We start from the raw sequence: 5,858 nt of genomic DNA, 5'->3' as shown, positions 1-5,858 counted from the left end.
GTGTGGGGGCGGCACCCCGCTTGATCATTATTTAGTAGATCCGATCCGTTACGGTTGCTCCTTGTTCTTCAAGGATTAGTTTAATATCTGCAATAGTTAGGCCTTACAAAGGGTTGGAGGATCCAGCGGCACGTAGGGTGTTGTTTGCTAATCCTAGACAGGATGTTCCGGGGATCAACCTCGTGTTGGTTTTTAGGCCCTATCTAGGATCGGCTTACGATCACCGTGCGTGGCCGCGAGGCCCAATCGTGAGTAGGATGATCCGATTATGCGGTGAAAACCCTAAATTGTCGTAGATCGCTTTAGCTTTATCTTGATCAAGCAGGACCACCATATATTCGTGCACCTCGTACGAATCATGGGTGGATCGGCTCCTTGAGCCAATTCACAGGATAACCTGAGAGCCGATCGAGGCGCGTATTTAATGTTTACGTGTATGCCATGCAGGAAACTAAGCGAGGCATCTCCATCACCTTCCTGACCAGGTATAGGTCAGGTGGCACGCCCTTGCATCAGCATCGGACGTGTGTACCAGAGGCTTTGCGGGCCGTCGCTCGGAGGGACCAGGGCCAGCCGCAGCCCTAAGTTGTTCCCGGCTCTACTGTGTTGCCCGTCGCTGCCAGCCGGTGGGTTTTGACCGCAACACATTCTGGCACGCCCGGTGGGACCAGCTTCGACATCAACCACCTCGCCATCTACATCTGAGATGGCGGACGGCACTCCAGTCACGTATGAGGATCTGATCGACGAGCTCAAGAAGAAGTATGACGAGGTCAAAGCCATCCTCGAAGCCAACCTCATCGGCTCTTTCCACAGAACCCGTTCACATGGCATCAGGTGGAAGGGGTTCTCGCCTAATGGTGCACTCGATGGGATAGACCTCTCTGCCCCGTCGGAAGAACGCACCAGGTCCCTGCGGCAGGAGATCAACTACTTGGTAGCTCACTCGCTACACCGCCACTCTGAGAACCTGGTAAACACGTTGGAGCGTGTCGCTCTTCGCGTGATCCAGGAGATCATGAGGCACCAGTACTCGCTGTCAGGACCAGCTCTCGGGACGCATCAAGGAGAGTTGCCACTCCAGTCCCGTCCACCGCTGCCATTTGCGTTGGCAGCACCAGAAGTGCCGAATTCACCGGCATTCGTCGTCTACAAGATCGGTGGTGACCCTAGTGATTGCCAGTTCTTGCATGAGGCACCTAAGGAGATCCCTCACGGGTACATGTGCACGTATGTGCCAGATTGCGGTAACTGGGCGCTCACAAACCAGGCCACAACATCAGGGACTTCTGGGAAAACAGGAGGAACGTCAGCGACAGATCTTGAGAAGCAGACGTGGCTAACTAAATATGCCACCCCGACGAACCTCCAGAGCTCAGCTCCTGCAGTTGGCTCAGAGCTGGAAAAGCAAGCATGGCTGGCTAAGTACGCCACCCCGGCGAATCTTCGTAGTTCAACTCCTGCAGCCAAAGACACGGATCGATCAAGATCGATACCATCGAGAGACCAGTTCGGCATGGTGCCGAAAAGGAGGGCAATTGGCTATTCCAAGCCGTACCCCGACGAATACGAGTTGATCCCGCTACCACCTAAATATCGGCTCCCTGATTTCTCCAAATTTAGTGGATCAGATGGTTCCAGCTCCATCGAGCATGTGAGCAGATATTTGGCACAGCTAGGAACGGCCTCAGTGTCAGATCCACTACGCGTGAGGCTCTTCTCACAGTCCCTCACGGGATCGGCTTTCGGGTGGTACACCTCGTTGCCACCAGACTCGATCCGGACTTGGAAGCAGTTGGAAGAACAGTTCCATACGCAGTACCACTCAGAGGCTTCCGAGTCCGGCCTTGCCGATCTAGCACAAATACGTCGAAGCGTGGAGAAACCGTGACGAGAATACGTCCAGCGCTTCAGGAATCTTAGGAACCGATGTTATTCGGTTCGTGTGACTGAAAAGGAAGCGATCGAGTTGGCGTAGCGGGCCTTGCAGCACCGCTCAAGGACATGGCCTCCTGCGGACTACCCCTCACCGGCGCACATGGTTCAGAAGCGTCGGCATATGAACAGCGCCACCCGGACTTGTACCAGGACAAATTCAAGCGTGCAGTAGTCCTGGTCGAGGCAGAGGAAGACGAAGTTTCTGCGGGAGATCAAGAGGTAGCAGTGGCTGAATGGACTCGGGGGGCAACCCCCGTGTCCTGCAAATGGGTTAAGCCACCAGGTCCGCCCAGGGGTTTTGATTTTGATGTGACCAAAACTGAGCAAATCTTCGACCTCCTGCTCAAGGAGAAGCAGTTGAAGATACCCGAAGGTCTCAAATTCCCCACGGTACAAGAGCTGAACGGAAAGCCATACTGCAAATGGCATAACTCGCTCTCCCATGCCACCAACGACTGCAGGGTGTGGCGTCAGCAGATCCAAATGGCGATAGAACAAGGACGACTGATTTTCAACCAGTACGCCATGAAGGTCGACACCCAACCCTTTCCCGCCGTTAACATGGTGGAATGCACTTACCCTGAAGGTTGCCAGCCAGGATCCTCGTTCAGCATCAACATGGTAGGACTTGGAAACCACGCTGGCAAGGATGGAGACGAGGGCAGCTGCTCTCGTAGCAAGGACACGGAGGAGGCCGCTCCACGCGATCGGCTCCGTCATGATGGCAAGCGCTACGTCACAGAGGGAGAAGTGAAGAACATGAGATATCAGCGACCCCTCTCTGATCACCTCCTCAACAAGTATGTGAGTCAGTATGACCAACGCCGACGATCCAGCGATGATGATGAAAGAGATCGTCTGGCTAGAGAAGCCAGAAGACATCGTCGGCACAATCACGATGAGGAGGAGCATGAGCCCCGTGCCAAAGGAGAATCAAGGGAGCAAGACGACAACGGTAGGCACTGGGACTGCCCCTTCTTCAGACACTGCTGGGATTCAGGAATGAGCCGATTGCCCACAATCGGCAATTGCCCAGAATGCAACCAGAAGAAGAAGGAGGCAGCCAACGTGTCCGTTTTCAAACGTCTAGGGCCTCTCCCGCCACAAAGCAAACGCGCTGAGTCCCCTCGGTGGGAAGATCTCGAGGATTCAGAAGACGAGGGACAAGAAGAAGAAGAAGAAGACAGGTACCACCGGCCAAGGTGGTGCCCTGATGGACTCAGTCGTTCACAAAAGCGCAGGGTTCAGCGATTGCGCGGCCTGGAGGAAGCCGAAAGGTTATACTTGCATACGCTGAGGAAGGCACGACCTGATCTGGCTGCGAAAGTTCAGCGAACCCTGGACGAAGAGGGTCGTCCACGGAAAATGGAGTGGCGCCCCAAGCAAAGGAAAGCCGATGACGAAACATCGGCTGGCACAAACATGGTGTTCATCCTTCCTTCGGAGTTCAGTGCTCCCGGATTAGACGAGGCACCTGTGGCACAACTTGACTGCGGCCCACGGCCGGTTATCTTTGAGAAGCCACGAGAAAGAAGCTACAGACATCTGAAGGCCCTGTACTTGCGAGGTTATATCGATGGGAGGCCTGTAAATAAGATGCTGGTGGACACCGGAGCGGCAGTCAACATCATGCCATACTCTATGCTACGTCGGTTGGGACGCTCTAGCTCAGATCTAATCAAGACCAACGTGACATTGAGCGATTTCAACGGCCAAGCGTCTGACGCACAAGGTGTTCTGAATGTGGATCTGACCGTAGGAAGGAAAACTATCCCTACAACGTTCTTCATCGTCGATAGCAAGAGCACTTATGCTGTTCTGCTAGGAAGAGATTGGATCCACGCCAACTGCTGCATTCCCTCCACTATGCACCAATGCATAATACAGTGGGACGGAGATGAGGTAGAGGTCGTCCAGGCCGATGACTCAGCCGAGATTTCAACGGCTGGCATGAACGCATGGGAAGCAGCAGGCCAAGAACCCCTCTCAGGTATCAATTTGGACGACTGCGAGCGCATCGACGTGACGAAGGGAAGGGTTAAGCTGGTTTTATCCACTGGCCTGACCATGTAGCTGAAGCAAAGCGATGAGCAAACGTGGCGAGGCTGATCCTTGTGATCGGCCCCAAAAATCTATGAAGGGACATTACAGAACCTTCAGTCAGCGCTTCAATCAATATGGAGGCCGATCCCAGCAATCGGCCAAAATTATCTTCACCACATGTTCTGCTTGTGTTCAACATCGATCTACTGGGCAGCGGCCACGTTGGCGGATGAAAGTCAACACGAATCCTCGCGGAGCCGACGTGCAAGTACAGTGCCTTGGCTAACCACAAAGCCGATATCTGCAGTCACCTGGCAGATTCGGCTTGGGGGGCATATAGTCAGATGAACATGTGCAGATAAACATGTGTGCAGTGAAACACTGGGAGCTGATTAGGAAAAATCGGCCAGTAAAAAAAAAAATTTTACATGACGTACAGCCGATGCAAGGGCATCGACTTTAGAACTAAGAAACGAAGCCGATGCGCAGCCATCGACTCTAGTGCAATTATACGAGGTTTACCGGATCTCCACCAAATCCAGTTCAGCTGTGGAACCCTCTGCTTCTTCGCGGGAGTAAAACAATGAGAACTTCTTCTGCTGCTTTGAGCCGATCCGGGTTCCTGACCCTTCTTGTCGAGGATTTTCAACCCTTGGTACTAGTTCAGCAGTGTTGACAGAAGGGGTATATCGGCTTTCTAAGGAAGAAAGGTGATCGGTTTTGGTGCATCCTCTCTGACATTCTCGCCCCGAGTAAGGCTCGGGGGGCAGCAGGCCTGGTGGACGCTCTGTTCAGGAGCCGATTGGGGTACCATCGGCTGATCTTTCGTCGCAACCTTCTTCACAAAATGATGAGTGTTTAAAGAAGACCATTAAGTTTGGTTGGAAGAATTCAAAGGCTTCCCTGAAGACTCTACATTATCCACCAGATTTCAAAATCATCAGTTGAAGAATGGAAGGGTGAATTTTAAAGGACCGATGCGTTGCTATCGGCTCATTACGCATTGGCAAAGGGGACAAATCGGCAAGATCAGTATGAGTGGAAATCGGCTAAATTAAGCTCAAAGGAAATCGGCAAAATCAAATTGGGAAAAGTTCTCCATTGATAGATTTCTTACATAAAGAGCTGATTGCTCTCAAAAGGAAGTACTAGGGGATACATTGCCCCATCTACTGCTACTGGTCCTATACTAGAGGTCCTATCTACGGGCCATCGCTGCCCTCGTCGTCGCCGTCGTCGCCGCTGTCGGCGCTGCTCCCGGCGGGCTCGTCGTCGCTCCAATGGCCGCCGACCGGGCCCTCATTGTCCTCGTCCTCTTCGTCAGCATCATCATCGTCGCTGTCGAAGTCGCTGAGGTTCCCCGGCCAGGGGCAGAACCGCTTGGCCGGCGGCTCGTCGGAGGAGGTGTCGTCCTCCTCCTCCTCCTCTTCTTCCTCCTCCTCCTCCTCGGGAGAGGTGAAGTCACAGGAGAAGCGATCGTCGTCGCTTTCCTCCTCCGTTTCCCCGTCGGCGAGGAAGCGGAGGTCGCTTTCCCCGTCGGTCAGGGACTTGTCGTCCTCCGACCAGATGGAGAAGTCATGGCTAGACTCCTCCCCGGCCTCAATGGCGCGGCGGGTGTTGGCTGCGTGGACCTCCGCCGGGTTCGGTTCCGGCGTCGGCTCGCGAGAGGAAGAGGACTGGGTGGAAAGATCCGATGAAGCAGAGGAGGAAGAAGACATGGTGGCGCAGGAGGGCTTTTGGAGTGCTAATGCGAAGAAGATGCGGAAATAAACTGTGCGGAGCGGTTAAATAAAAGGGGATATAGTGGAAATTCAATGCCACAGCAGTTTCCGAGGAAGTGGTGCCTAAAAGAAAAAAAACTGCCAGGTCACGCGGAG

The sequence above is a fragment of the Lolium perenne genome, chromosome 7 (assembly GCF_019359855.2).
Source record: "Lolium perenne isolate Kyuss_39 chromosome 7, Kyuss_2.0, whole genome shotgun sequence".
Lineage (NCBI taxonomy): Eukaryota > Viridiplantae > Streptophyta > Magnoliopsida > Poales > Poaceae > Lolium > Lolium perenne.
Note: the sequence above shows the minus strand (reverse complement) of the source record.